Source organism: Pieris rapae, chromosome 18, assembly GCF_905147795.1.
Source record: "Pieris rapae chromosome 18, ilPieRapa1.1, whole genome shotgun sequence".
In the NCBI taxonomy this organism is placed as follows: domain Eukaryota; kingdom Metazoa; phylum Arthropoda; class Insecta; order Lepidoptera; family Pieridae; genus Pieris; species Pieris rapae.
The window spans coordinates 5,387,594-5,403,590 of record NC_059526.1 but is presented as its reverse complement, the minus strand read 5'-3'; the positions used below and the strand labels follow the sequence as shown (position 1 = coordinate 5,403,590).

The 15,997-nt window shown below is 33.2% G+C and overlaps 1 protein-coding gene across 1 annotated transcript in view; it reads left to right on the top strand.

The window, feature by feature from the left end:
- Positions 1 to 2,347: 2,347 nt before the first annotated feature.
- LOC110994516 (protein sprouty) overlaps positions 2,348 to 15,997 on the top strand; it is a 35,733-nt gene continuing 22,083 nt past the window's right edge. The window contains exon 1 of the mRNA XM_022261188.2: positions 2,348 to 2,453. The gene's annotated coding sequence lies outside the window, so the exon portion shown is untranslated. The remainder of the gene's footprint in view (positions 2,454 to 15,997) is intronic.

Here is a 15,997-nt window from a genome sequence, read left to right as displayed (position 1 = left end):
TTCTGGGATTTTTATTTTATTTAATCCTTTTAGATAAATCCGAGGCCAGATCATACGTTTTTTTTTTAATTTATATAATTTGTCTCTGATGGGGATAAGCGTTTTGATTGTAAAATCTACTTATAAAAGTTATAGCTATTAACTCTTTCAATTGAGACATTTGATTCATTTTCTATCAGTGAAATTATTTAAAGTCATAGATAAGTTTTAAGTGTCCCTAATATTTTCACTTGTAAAATATTTTTTTTTCGGTATAAACAAAAAAGTTTTTCGAAATTCACATGAATTAAAATCTCACTGCCCTGATGCTTGGTATGTACAGAACGAGTCTTCACAGGGGGGCAGGTGTAGCAGGAAGATCATTTCGATATTTATCTGTAATTTATGAAGACAAGGCGATTTTTTCAAAGAGTAGTAAAAATAGATCAGAACGTATAACATGCACTGCCTCCCACTTAACCACTTGATTCCTGTTAGAAAAGTCAACCTAGATCGAGATAACCAAATCGGTTCACTCTCGGTTATTTTGTAATTGGCATAACTGCAATTTAAATTGGATGCTATCCTTGACTATTATGAATGAAATACGATTATGGTCGTAGCCCACATCAACTGACCTATACTATTGGGTGTGTAGGCGGATTTTGATAATTGTCTACACATTTAGAGCTTTATGCTTTCGAAGTACGTTTTATCTGCATTATTAATAATAATAATAAATCCCGTTTAATATACAATTATAACAAAAAGATTATAATATACACATAATATTTTTTACATTTATATTTTAGCTTAATTCAGGGCCTTCTCCAGCTTTTTCATCTGACTCTATCCATGGCTTTCCTTCTCCATTCGATTCTTGTTACTGCTTCTATTTCTACTATCCACCTTTTCTTGGGGCACCCTCTTCTTCTTCCCCTAGGTCCTTTCCAAACAGTTGTCTGGTCTTTTTATCTGCATTATCTGGTAAAATTCCGCTCGGTATCAGAGTGTGGCATATAGAAGTTTTGCCAAGTCTTAAGTGATGGGTAGCGTTTGCAATTACAAGCAACCTTTATCATTATGAAAGCAAAGGCCTTTTAAGCTATTGTTTGCTATCGGTAATGGAACCCGTAAGGCCACAACTCACACCATACCATCAGAACACCAATGCCGGCTGCCTGCAATCGTCCATTGGGAGGGGCATAGTTAGTAGGTAATAATGTTTTAACCAGATGCCCTTCTGACCGAGTTCCCTTAAACCAGTCACCTATGAAATATCGATCGATAGCTGGGAAGTTTATGCATTGCCTTTGTTGAATTACCCGGAAATTTGATTTAATTTTCCACTGCACATATCACAGTTGCCATGGAAACCCTGGTTGCGTGGGCGAAGGGGTGGTGTTTTCAGGGTCTAGGTCACGCCCCGATGAGCAGCGCGCATGCGCGGACCCATAAAGCCTCCCGGAACAAATCTAGCTCAAAGCTCGTTCGACTCTTCCTTGATGAAGAACACGCGTGGCTCAGGAATTAGCTCTAGCATTTAATCAGTTAAAAATGTATTAGTTTTTTTAAAGGTGAATTTACTTTTGTGAAATTGTATTTATTTTAAGCTTCTTATCAACTGAATATCGAGAACCTTCTTATCAACTGCTGAAGTAAGTATAAATAATATTTTTTAAATGTATATATAGTATACAATAGTTAAAATATAAATTAATTTTAAAAAGCAAATTAATTGAAATTGAATTGAATTAAAAATTGTTCTTTTTTTAAAAGCCTCGACGAAGAGTTGTGAAAAGGATATGAGTCATTTGCATCCTTATTCCAAGAAAAGATAATTGGATGCATATCAAAATTGCCTTTCAAAATCATACATTTTAATTTAACGCCATAATTTTCCGATATCTTGAACATCTTTAATTAAAATATTCAGAAAATGTATTTGATTATTGTCAATTTAATCTTATTGTTATAAGATCTTTCTACTTAAAAATCTAGATTTATTTATAACCCAAAATAAAACGGAACCATAAAATGTTATACCTAGTTAGAGTATTTCACCCACATACATATTTTATTGTCTAATGAACAACAAACATTTTTAAATAAATTTTGTTCAGTCATCTCCATATGCTACTTCGTATTATATCATTAGCATTTAAACAATTATATGTTTTATTGAGCTGCAACAACCATTCATAGTAGATAATTAGTAATAACAAATTCACTGATGTAACGAGGCGTACATCACAAAGCTAGTTAGGTAATGCGTCTAGGTTAGACAAGGTCGGTTCAGCGTGTCCCATACGTTTCAGTTTTTCGTTCACGTGCATTTGTTCATTCATGCGTAAGATTGAATGAGTCTAAAACAGTCGGCTGCCGAAAGCCCGCGCGCAAACCGCGCAGCCGGCGTCTGCGCACCGCGAGTGATACGCCAGCCATTGCGAATTGCGACATCACCAGAACCTTCGGTGCGTCATCTATTTATATCTATCAACCTTGATTTCTCTAGTTCAACTATATCGAGAATAGTGAATTGTCGATAGAGTTTAAAAAACTTATCGTATATTCTATAATCAAACGTTTAGCGGTAAATCGCAAAACGTTTTACTGTTAATACTTAGAAAAGTATTGAGTAGATTAGTTACCTGCAAGTTTAGTCCCGTTGCACGAGACGGTTGTGACACACTACCGTATACCTATAGTTTTTATTTTCATTGCGATAAAGACTGGGACTTTGTAAACTTGTATATATATATATAGTTAAAAGTAGCTAAAAGTTTAGCGTATGAATAAAGATCTCTAACTTACTTTATGGTCAATTAAGTAGGTATAGGGCAGAGATAGTACGCTGATAAATGATAGTTATTCTTTATAGGCCTCCTATTTTGTGCTATTTAAACGGTTTTGCGCTCAATGCAACGCTTAACGAAATATGTAATTTTTATTAGATACTGTATATAAAAACAAGAAATATTTTTCTATATTTATATTGTTTAGCAGGAACTACTACTGTTTATCGGTTTAAACAAGCCGTCATTGTTTGCATCTTAGCAAAACAAATTGTAGACAAAAAGGTCTTGGTATACTATTTCATTGATAAGATAACGCGCTGAACGGTTTTCTTAGTTCTCGTTTTAAGTAGTCTATTATCTATAAGACAATATGAAGCTTTTAAATTTTAAAAGGCTTTGAAACTCGTGGCGCCAACATTTTTTCAACTACCAAATATTTTCGCTGCTTGGTTTTGAAAATAAATTCACTAATGCCAAAGCTTATGTAAGATTAAATAGTTATACTACTACTAATACTACATATATCATACCATGATATACAAACAAAAATCATTATACAATTAATTTATTCATAAAAAAAATTCAATTAATATGGGGGAGTCAGCATGCGCGCATTTCTTCGCTAGATGACAAAATCTTATAGAAAGCCGTTTTCCCATACTAATGAGTATTAAGTTTTCGCACTTAGACGCCCATTTCGTCCGTTGTACGTTAAGTCCTGGCTGGCTAAGAATAGCTCCTTTCGGAGGTCAGAAGTTTCCTGGGCACTGGTGAAATAATTATAAAATCGATCCAGTACTATTTGAGCCAATTCATTACAGAGTTCTCTATATAATATTAGTATAGATTATTAGGACATCTACATTTGCTCAATACATGCTCTAGTGCGAGCAAGTAGTAGTAGCGATCAATAGAACGATAATTTTGCGAGTGATACTGCGTTCAGAGTGCAGGAGGCGAGCACTTCCTCCGGTTACATGATGCCCGCTCCCCTTATCTCACTCATTGATAGATTTATCACGAGGTCGACTTGTCGCTCGTTCCTCTATTGTCACAGAATTATTACAACAGTAGGTGCTCAACGCCGCGGCCGCTTTTCAGTTAAGCCCTATGAATATGATTTTATCACACGCTAATCTACTTCTTTCTCTGGTTTTGTTATTGTAAAGGAATTCTGGAATTACATTACGATCCCACAATTTCCATTTTCTTGAAAATGTATGTTTGTGATGTGGATTTGTTTTAAAAATTAAGCTGGCAGCAGTTTTGTAGATGTTTCTTCCATACCCAGCGCTGATCTTTCTGAAACTTCCAATAGCGATACCAGGTCCTATATTTTAGGCAATATAAATATTGAAATTGGAATTGCAATCGCTATCGCTATTCACAGTTCTCGAGTACTTCGAACGAGGTTCTTCGAGGAGGAACGGGGCGTTCTTAGTACGAGGCTTGAATAAGCCTCTAATTTATAAAAACTAAATCCGTATAATTGCATAACTAAACAATAAAACATCTCGTTTTTTTAAATTGTCTTTAAATTGTGAGGAAAAGAGAAAGAATTCTTTAGTAAACGGTACCATTAGACGTTCTGTATATTATTATAAATAGGAGTATGTAAGTAATGCTCACAAACAAAATTTGAATTGTATGTGATGAAATAAATTTTAAATGAATTTTTCGTTGTTAAAAAAATTACTTGGAAATATAATTAAAAACCGGGTACCATGACTGATGTGATCATTGTGTATAGTTCTGATATACAGTTTGGGTAAGTGCATTAATTAAACGCTGTTTTTAATTTAAATTAAACTGTCTTCCCCTATTCTATCTTTAATGCTCATCTAAATTAATAAAAAAGGAAATATAGTTCCATACTAAATATAGCTTAATTACGATTTTCGTTTTGTACTTGACAATCTCTACGTGTCGGTCAGCTCAACTGTTATAACATTACTATGCTAGTGCGTTATATCAAAAATATTCAACTCGCGCTCAAAATTTTATGAATTGTTCATTCATTGGCAACATCACATTTATTAACACTTTAAAAAATTCGTTTACTTTGGAACATAAGATCATCAAGGTATCACTTATTCCACGTCATTACTACAAACTTGGCGATTAAAAAGAGTGGCGGAGAGTTTATTGCCAGTTCTTCTCTTCCGTTCTACACCCTTGATTTGAGAACTGGCAGTAAATGTAAAATTAGGAGCATTTAATGTATATTTCTTTTTTACATGTTCATAAGTATAGGTACATTATGTTACCTACATGAATAAATGATATTTGAATTTGAAGTAAATTTGTAAACCTGTCGGCATCCCTACTCATCGGTAAATAAGACCGAGAGAAAAAGCCGGCGTAAAAAACTCAAAATTGTCTTAATTTACCGTTAAATAATATTTAATAAGAAAATGTAATTAACAAACATAATTAAAATATGAAAGTTAAAACTCCAAAGAACTTCGTCCTCGCCCTTTAACTAAAATTTTAATGCAATAGATTTTAATCAGCACTTGTACGTAATTAATTTCCGTTTCGACACGCGTATTAAGAAAAAAGCCTCGCATCCTGCATTGCGAATGATCGGAAATAATAATGATTATATCGATTGATCGATAAGCAGCTCATTTTAGATCTTGTTACGATGTAATTACAATGCCGCGCGGGTACATCCCTGGGGCTATGTAAGGCATAGCTTGTACTTGAATTGCAAATGTCTTGCGCATCGCGGACGCAGTCGTCCTAGTTTTGTATCCTTTGTGTTTTAGGATTATTCCGAAACATTTCAATACAAAAGAATTCTTATAGAATCAAAGATAATAACTTTATTTTTATATTTGGAAAGGCTTTTGGTAGCATAAGTGCCTAAGTATATAAGGATAAACTAAATGATTGTTTTGGTATTTAAACTGACTACTTCTACGTGCGTTGGCGTCCATATATACTATATTTAATGGGTAGGTCTATTTTAATGAAACATTTAATTAGGTTAAATTGTATTTGTTAAATATTGATTAAACAACTGACTTTGTCTGGATAACGAAACGCGTCACTAATATTTTGCTATTAAGTTTATGGAAGGCGCATCAAAAATTAATACTAAGACTATAATATGCATTATGGTAGATTTTAACTAAGTTGCAAAATATTTGAGGTGTCAAACAATTAATTTTTTCGCCTTTATGACGATTATAATAACTTAAAAACCTATAAGAGCAGGATAATAATAATTCAAGAAATTAATTTTTATGTAAGAACTTGTGCAACCAATCCTTTCTTGTACGCACAGTTTAGCTAAGATAGAAGTTCATATAATCATTTGTAAACGGATGCTTGGGACAGTTTACGCGAAGAGATGTATTATGTATTAATTCGTCAGTCCATGGCAAATGTTTGTTTGCATTATCGTTTCTAGTAATCACAGGAAACCCTAGATTGGCAACAGACCAACTCTACCTTGTGAATCGTGTTTATTTTAATAAAATCTTGATTCGATATTTGCAGAGTCATATCACTTATTGTCTTCATTGACTTTCTAAGTACTTCATTTTGGCTTTCAAATATAATTTTCGTCATAAAATGAAAGTGTCAAAATGCCATGTTTGGATTTTTTTCTATCGAGTGAAGTTATTTAAATCGTATGTCAATCTTTTAAAATGGATACATAAACTACTCAACTCTACCATATATTTATTTCCATTTGCCCTACCAGAAGAAACGATGACAAAAAATGGAGAGAAAAAATGTACTTTTTTGGAGTTTGGCGACCGGAAAGGTCCTTAGGTGGTAGAAATCCGGCTATGCACAATATATTATATGCGCGCAATTAATGTATACTTGCTCATATGAAGAAAACATCGTGAAAACAAGGAATCTGCAATTATGTTTGTTAATAATCAAGGACAAAGATGTAGCTTTTTGTGGCAAAGATCAAGTTGTTTATTTTATAGTAAAAACGTATTAATTAATTTATATTCATTAACATCATAATTAATTTGAATTATTGTATCTTATTAGGGTTGTCTAGAAGAGATCGCTTGTTAGCGATAGGAACGCCGCCCATTGTATCACTAATTATTCTGTTTTTATTTTTATCAATAATTTGTATGAACTTCAATAATGCCATAAAATGGTCAGAATATATACGTTTTTAAAATAAAATGCGTCAACTGATCCTTGAAGGCAGCTTATAAGTAAATGGTAATTAATTTAGCGTTATCTTCGCTCATCTTAAGTGGGTTCAACCTACGCTATATTTAAAATTTGGTCAGAGCAAATACAAATGTGTTGGGTCCAAGGTGAGTTACATACTTATTAACTTCGTCCGTTTCTTTGGTAAAGAAAGTTATCGTTTGAATTAAAATATGATTATTATTTCACACACAAGAAACAAATGCAGATGCGTGTTTGCAATTACGTAATTTTACCTAAGTTAAATCCGTTTCTAAGTTTTTTTTTAAAGAACAGGGGGCAGGATGCTCACTTGATATTAAGTGATACCGCCGCCCATGAACACTCTCAATGCCAGAGGGCTCGCCAGTGCGTTGCCGGCATTTTAAGAATTACGCTCTTTTCTTGCAGGAATCTAAGTCGAATATAAAAGTAATAAAAAAAATTTATTACTGTCTATTATTTGGTAGTGACTAACAATGGGCTATTCGCATATAACTTTATTTTAATTAGTTTCGTCTTAAGAGAATTGTAAAAAAAAACTTAACCAAAGATAATTTTCTCGGAATACGCAGGAAAGAGAGTCGTCGCTGTAAATAGAGATGCGTCACATACAAAGTGGTTGTCTTTCCAGCCGTGATTCCTAGTAAAATCTAAACATACTCAATTATCATTAATTAGAACTTGAATACAATAGGGAAACATAAGAATAAAGAACTTACCTAACTCCTTCAAGACAAAACGATATCTGGTTAGGGGCCGATCAATTACTACGTAGCAATATAGAGTTCTTATATTATGTTCTTATTTGCTGATTACGTAAACAGTAATTACATACTTTTTTACACATATTACCCACACATTGTCTATGCTTGAAAACGAAACGCATTTTTGTTATGTTTATTTGCTATAATTTTTGGGAGCTTTGCTTAGTGTTGCTTACGTAATACATAATAATCTTTATTTATTTTTCTCACAAAACGTCATACATGATAAGTTACAACTATTTATTAATGTATGTAAATAATTGTCATTCTTCTTTTAAGTTAAGGATAGTTATTGTTTATGTGAGACTGATGCCTGCTAAAGGTAAGGCACAAGTGTTACAGGTCATCAGGACTCCACCACTTGGGATCGACAAAAGATAATAAATGATAGAGAATAGACAATTATGGTTGTAACGTTAACAAAAGAAGAAAATATATACATTTATCTATAACACTATATACATAAGGAGTGTGTATATTATAAGGAAACCACATAGAGTATGTGTATGTGTGTATGCGTGTGTGTCTGTGTATGTGTATGTATCTGTGAATTATTGACGTAATAATCTTACACAATTATACTCTAAATCATTATTAAATAACATATAAAATAACAAATTAAAAATACATGAACGGCAATAATTTTTTAAGATATAAATCAAGATTTTTTGTATAAACCATTTAAATTTACTCGTGAAACTTATAAATTAATAGGAAAAATTCTTTGTGAAATCATTCCAATGTATTCCATAAAAGTTTATACTTTCGCCCCCGATATAGTATTCACCATATTGTATTGTTGCATAACTGTGATTTGGTCTACTTTCCACCAGCCCACGTCTTTTAAACCTGAGAATCACCAATCGGTGTTGCAAACCACTGATTGTAGGCGGCGGGCCTACATATGCAAATTATTATTATTTTGTCATCTATGTACGACATATTGAAATGTATATATAATTCTAACATCCATTAATATATATAGCAAAAGAGATATTCTCGCCCTATTCAAGAACTGGACAGTCTTTTGAAGAAGGCAACGTACGCCTTCCACTCTATCACCGAACTCATGGTATCATTCTAATGAAAATCTCCATGGTTTTAAAACAATGAAAACCAGGTTGAGTTCTCATGGGCATGAGTCATGTTAATGGTTTTACGATAATATTTTTTTTAAATAATGTTCTTTGCGTTCTATCGAATTAGTAGTAACTTAAGGTAGAATAATGTAGTGGAATAAATAAATAAGTTTAAATTTGATTCAGACATCCCGTAGTAGGTTGCAGTGTTGGCTTCAGCGTGCTACTCTCATCCTTGAGGTGGTAGGTTCAATCCCCGGCTGTGCACCTATGGACTTTTTGTCCTGGTGCGTATTTTAGATTCGCTCAAATGGTGACGGAAAACATATATGTACAAAGATAAGAAAACCGGTTTGCCTAATACCCAAAAAGTCGAGGACGTATGTCAGTCACAGAAGACTGATCACCTACTTGCCTATTGAATTATCAGAGGCTCTGATTTAAAAACGTTGTAGTGCCACTGATTTGTTTCTTTTATTTTTATCCGATAGTAGGTAATCTTACCAAAAGCTTATACAATTACATTATAATTAAACCACGCTAGAAAATATTTTCTTTTCGGAAAAATCCTGATTTATAAAAAATTACAATGAAACACTAATTTAACTAATAACACTTTCGTGGCTTCGTTTAATAAATTATCAAAGAATAAACCGATCAATATGGTATCATATAATCTTTGGACTGAGACATTTATGAGAAAATAATTTACATAAAATTGGACGCTTTTCAATATTCGTCTGAATACTTACAAGTAGAGTCTAATTACCTTATATGTGGGTTTTCAAAAGATCTTATGAAATTATAATTAAATGCTTAGGAAACTTTTGTTAGGCATTATCTGTGGTGTTTGTGGGTGTGGGACTGTGTACCGGATCGCGTAGGAGCGCCCCCACAATCGATATATAATATGAATTCTAATATGGCGTTAATATATGAAATAGACTTGTCAATAATTTTACGTAATATGATTGTGTATTTGGGGTTGGAAGGCTGCAGGGCTGTAAATAATTGATGCCGTTTTGCAATCATTAGCAAAGTGATTCCTATAATTAAGAGGTCATGATTTAAACCATCGATGTAAACCGAACCAATCATCAAGAAAAGAATAACTAATTTGTAAAATTCTCGTAAACCTTCTGGCATTAAGAGTGCTCATGGGCGGTATCACTAAGGAGAGCCTTCTGCACGTTTGCTCCCGGTTGTATAAAAAAAATACGTACTTATAAACTTGAAAAGTTCCAAACGGCAAAAGATTTAAATCGTTTCTGTAAGTAACGTTTTATAAAAGGTCAAGTAACTAATGAGTGAGTACACATAACCATTAAAATGGAGCAAGAAATCCATGTCTGGATATGTATCCAGACATGGATTTCTTGCAGTGTTGGTTCAGTGGCGTAACTGAGGCCGTGTGGTCGAGTCACGTTTATACACAGACGTATTTTTCTTTCTATATGCGCATTTAACACTGGCTCGTAAAGTGGAGTATATACATCGTGAGGAGACCTTAGAATCGACAAAAAGCACAGAAAGAAAATCACCTACTGTATTAAGAAAAACGATGGCTATTTTTCTTCCTCCACTTTGGACTGCAGACGAGAGAGGAAATACAGTTTTTTGGTGCAATGGTTCTGCCGATAATATTATTTCTATTACATGATTTTTGTGTGATTTGCTTATTAAAACTCATTTTAAATGTCTCATGTGGAATGTGAAACATGTTGCTCCTTACAAACATTGTGTAAAACAAACTTAGCGATTAAAAAGAGTAGCGGAGAGTTCATTTCCAGTTCTTCTCTTCCGTCCTTCTACGCAATTGATTTGGAAACTGGCAGTAAATGTTAAATTAGAATCATTAGAATATGTATATATATATCTCTTTGACGTTCATAAGTAGGTATACATTGTGTTACTCAAATTAATAAATGATATTGATTGATTTGGTTTTTCCTCCATAGAGTGTCAAAAGATCAAAATCTTCTATAATTTATGAAAATTTTTGATATAAAAAACTAATAAATCCCACAAAAAGTGAAGCTTTAGTGAATCGTCACCACGGGATAGGCAATTTTGGTGAGGTCAACGACCGCACTCTTCAACGTTAGTGCGTGCTATTTCGAGTAGACGAGCGCAGCCGACCCCAGCCGACCGCTGGCGTAAACAAACACGCAAACGTCATTCACTAATCCAGTCACATATTAATTTGCATTTTAAAACTTCAACAAATTGTAACAACAAGTTGTATTTAAATTTCCTCTGTTAACGCAAACGGCGTGGCTAGGGTTCAAACCTCTAAACAATATTTCAAAGAGAAAATACAAAAGGCATGTATTAAAATAACGCGCATTAAACCAAACGCAATATGTGGGTCTACTTCTGTAGTCCATGGTTCTAATTTAATTATTAAATTGAAACGAAATTTAAGCATAAGTCGAATAATTTAAACTTAAAACCTTCAACCCGATCATACTTTATCTATTTAAATGCGTTTTAATTGATAAATTTTTGGTATTTATTGACACTAACAAACTGACAAATTTATTTATAAATAAGTATGTTAACTTATGTTTATTTTTTATTTAGTTTATAAGTATAAATAAACGAAAGGTACAGAAAACACAAGAGGTTTAACTTTAGTGAATTATAAACTAAAGAGTACTTCATAAAATGAGATATTGAAAATGTTTTTATCCCTATACAACGACAAAGTCTATCTCTGTATGATAATTAACGATTCCAATGTTTTGCAATGTAATGGAATCTGACAAAAGTTTCTCTTTTTCCTTAATTAACGGTATAATTAAATAACATATTTTTGTATCACAGCAGCAATTTTGTCAAATAAGTCTATTGAGAATTTTAGTAGGTTCGGCGTACGGAAAGTCAAATTTCAAGTTGAAAGTACTCACTTTTACGTTTTTCTATGCGAGCACTCTATATAGGTCACAAAGCATTGCTGAGTTTGTTATACATGTGTACAGCATGGCTTTTGTTCATACGCCATGTTCCTCGCGGTATCTATTCTCTTTTTTGTTCATCTTTTTTCAAGCAAAAGCATTCTCGCCTAAGTATCCGGTCACTAAAAATAATCCTTTAAACATTGTTTGTTCTGTTTTAAACAACATTGAAAATAAAACATGGCAAGATAATCTTTCACGTACGCAGCTACTGAGTTTAATATTTAAATTATTTTAAAAAAGTCAGTTTTGGTTTCCTTTTTAGTTATTTCTTGAGCATTACATATTAAACAAATTTTGACTTGAATTTCCTAATTATAATAGAGAACTAGCGAACCCAACAGACGTCTCGTATGTAAATATCCTATATACAAGAAAATATCTTATTATTCTAAATCTAAACCATTCTCGAATCCACTTCAACATACACAAAATCGACCCAGTCGATTAGGAGAAGTTTAATTACAATCACGCGCACAGAATATTAATTTATGTAAGATTTATATGCGTATATCAAAAAAATCGTCAGGAACTGAATTCGTGCTATGCACATGGTCGTGGAAGTGGTTATTTCTTTAAATAAAATTTTTAAAAAATCTTAAGATTATTTAGATAAATATTTGATGCGTATTTGAGCACGTGGTTGCCAAAGAGCTGCCAAATCGTTCATACATTTCCTGTTTATCGCTCCGAAGTTCGTCTCGTCATTAAATTACAGGGAGTTATTATTTACTAGAACCATTAGAATAAGCGTTTTCACTATAAATTTAATTAACATGAGGTATATGATATTAATTTTATAGTCAGTCAAATAACATTTTTTTATTCGATGAATTAGATTAATTTGACTTTCGATAACTTGTTATTAGGAATCTAACGGGTTTGTAGACTACTGTGTTGATTTCACTTGTGATATTAAAACATTAATTAATTTGTGATTTAAATATTTTAATTCTTTGAATAAAGCTGTTGGCCGAATAGATGAAATACTTTTCTTTATTAACCAATTTATATTAAGTTATATGTTCTAGTATTTTAAAATTGTTTTTTGGTGGATCTAGGCCTCAGATTGCAATCGTTTCTTTCATAATTTTTTTTCACAGACGAGCTGATCAGCCTTATGACACATATCGATTTTTGGATTTGAGACATATCGGTTTCCTATTCGATGTGTTACATTCTCACATAGACAGAAAGTTCATTGTTGAACAGCAGGGGATCGAACCTACGATGCAGGGATGAGAGAGAGCTGCACCTATTATTCCAACACAATTGAAATGTTTGCAAATATTATGTAGTTTATTAAAGAATTCTACAACAATATTAAATCTAAACAATCCTTACTGTTTTGTTGTTGTTCTCTCGCTATTTTTTAAAATTAATTGAATTGTAGAAATGTTATGACTACCGATTGTTATTATACAATCCTCCTATACAATCTCATCTGCAGACATAAATATTAAAGGATTACCTGAAGCAATAAAAAACTCATTTTGATTGAAAATTTTAAAATCACATAAATGATTTGAATATTGCGTAAATAAGTATTCCGTTATCATATCGTTAAATCTAAGGTCCTGTCCTTAAAGTGTCCCCAGTAACATATTTGACATTGGCCAATACACAAAAAGTGACCGTTTTAAGAGAGTTCCGCGTAAAGCGTGACCTTGATTTGATCAAATATTTTCCTGACATACTGATAACAAAACTGTCATTGGATATGCAAACACTACAGGCTGGACAGATTTTTTAAGCTTGAGCCGTGGAATAAAGTTTTTCTGTAAAAGGACCTTTCGGTGAATTCAGTTCTGGTCGCCATTTTGTCTGTAATATTTACAATTACAATGTAAAAAAATTCTATGTGTGCAGGATGTGCTTACTTATAGGGACGTTTTACTTCAGAATACGCGAGAACTTTATCTTTTATGGATCGATTTTTAGATTAAAAAAAAAGTATTTTTTTATTTCTTGATATGAGGACTGACTATTATTAAGACACAAACATACAAATTAACAAAAGAACATCGGGATAGAGGCATCTGTGTGAATTGTAGGGTCTGTGACTTCATGTATCACCAATTTTTATGAGGCTGGAGGCAAACAAGCAGGCTCTTTAAATAAAGTGATAACCGCCCGTGGACATTGCAACGCCGTGGGCAATCCGATGTGTTGCCACCCCTACAGGGAATAGAACGCTCTTTCCTTGATGACCTGGCCATCTCATCTTATGAGTAGTAGCTGTTGTATATTATAATCACGATAGGTGATAGTTTGTGTCAATGTAACCAACCGTCTAAGCCGTGTAAATAGCTGTCTTGTTTAGGAGCGCGACAAATGCTGTTTATATTGGTTAGCGTTAGGCTATCTAATATCTTATTGGGTAGACTATTTATTAGCCGCGGTTGCAATAACGTTCTCTCGCCATATACGTTGTTCTCTCTCGATGTACAGAGTTTGTTTTGTTTGTTTGTTTGATGTACGTATCGGTTTGTTAGATTTTAATTAACGTCTGATTCTCAACCCTATATATATATAAAGATGAAACAAAAATGACTATGCCTTATGATAGGGTTGAGCTTCGTCTATTTTATACCAAATGCATTTTCAAATATAAGGCTAGATAGTGCGTATAAATAATGTCACTTGGCAGTGTGCTCTTTCCACGCGTAGCCTTAACGGAGGACGCAATTATGATGATTAACTGAAACTGGTTCTTTGTTGGGATGCCAGCTTACCGGACAAGCTTCTAGCTTCACTGATCCGACGTGCTACGTATTAGCTATTTTAAAACTAAAATGAAATAATGCCTTTTATACCAATTAACGTTTAGTTAAAATGATGAATGAATATTAAATGGCGACGTAATTTCCATTTTATAATTCTTTCGTTTTTTTATTGTATAGATGTATCTGTGTTGTTTCTAAATAAATATATATTTTTTTATATAAGATTGATTTTTGGACCGAAACACTGGTTACCACGAGTTTTTTTGCATCCTACATTTAAACAAGGTCTATTCGCAAATCTGGGGTTCCAACATAAACTCTCAGAATAACAATAACAAAATTGACAAATTTGATTTTTATAAATAATGAAACGCCCAAAAACGGCAGTCACCTCAGCCCATGGACACCCGTTATTAGTGGGTGCGTTGCCGACTTTTGAGGTAGTAGGCCATATTAACGTTGAATAGTTGGAGCTCGCTTCTTTCAGGGAAGATGATTCCACAGTTCGCTAGTTCGAAAAAAAGTGCCTTGTGGATGGAACCTGTCTGTGGAAGATCCAGCCATCAATATGATGATGATGAAATTTTGAAATGATTTGGCTCTGACGGTATTGAAACGAGGCAGGAGAGATCAACTAAAGCAATTCTTTAGGACACACTGCAGTATTGTAACGTCTCAGCGTAGAGAGAGAATCAAGCCGAACAGTAATAAATAAAAAAAATATTACTAAGTACTTCTGTAATTAACTACTATAAACCTTCCTCCTCTTTGCTACTGAGTATCTATTATATATTAGTAATAAGGAGACATTCTTACATAATAAAGTATCAGAGGAGCAAGCTTTATCAATAAACATAATTGGGAGTGTCTATAAATAACATTGCATGATTGAGATCGTGCTATCAAGCTTCTAATAATAACACTCATTAACGAAACGTACGTCCTATCAATAAAGCATATGAAACACAATAATATTCATAATATAAAAGATATAAGGGAAACTATTTTTATATCATTATAGCACTTTTATATTTTAGAATGATGATAAAATAAAAATATGTATCAAGAGTTTTTGTTTATAAGTCTGCGATAAAAATGACATTGCAACGTCCTGAATTCTATTAACCGTCTCTTTACTAATATATTAAACACAAAAATTTTCGGCATCTCTCTGGTAATGTGTCTATCGGCGGCATATCCCTCAGGAGAGTACGTTGGATCCCTGTTATAATCAATAAACAAGTGACCCATTCTTCTTCATTGCAGAAGGTCGTGTTGTTGTTGCATATCCCTTGTCCGTCCTTCATTTCCCTTGCCTTCTACGTCCTGTACCTTAACTTGGTCGCTCCAGGGATCGGCCTCATGCATTCCACTCTACTCAAGTCAACACAAGTGACCCATAAAAAAATCCATATATTTTGCATAAGATAAGGCGTTCTAAATCTATCTATAACGGTAAGCCTTCCTCAAGTTCTTGTTTACATGCGTAGCAAAAAACGATCGCAACCCGATTGCCCG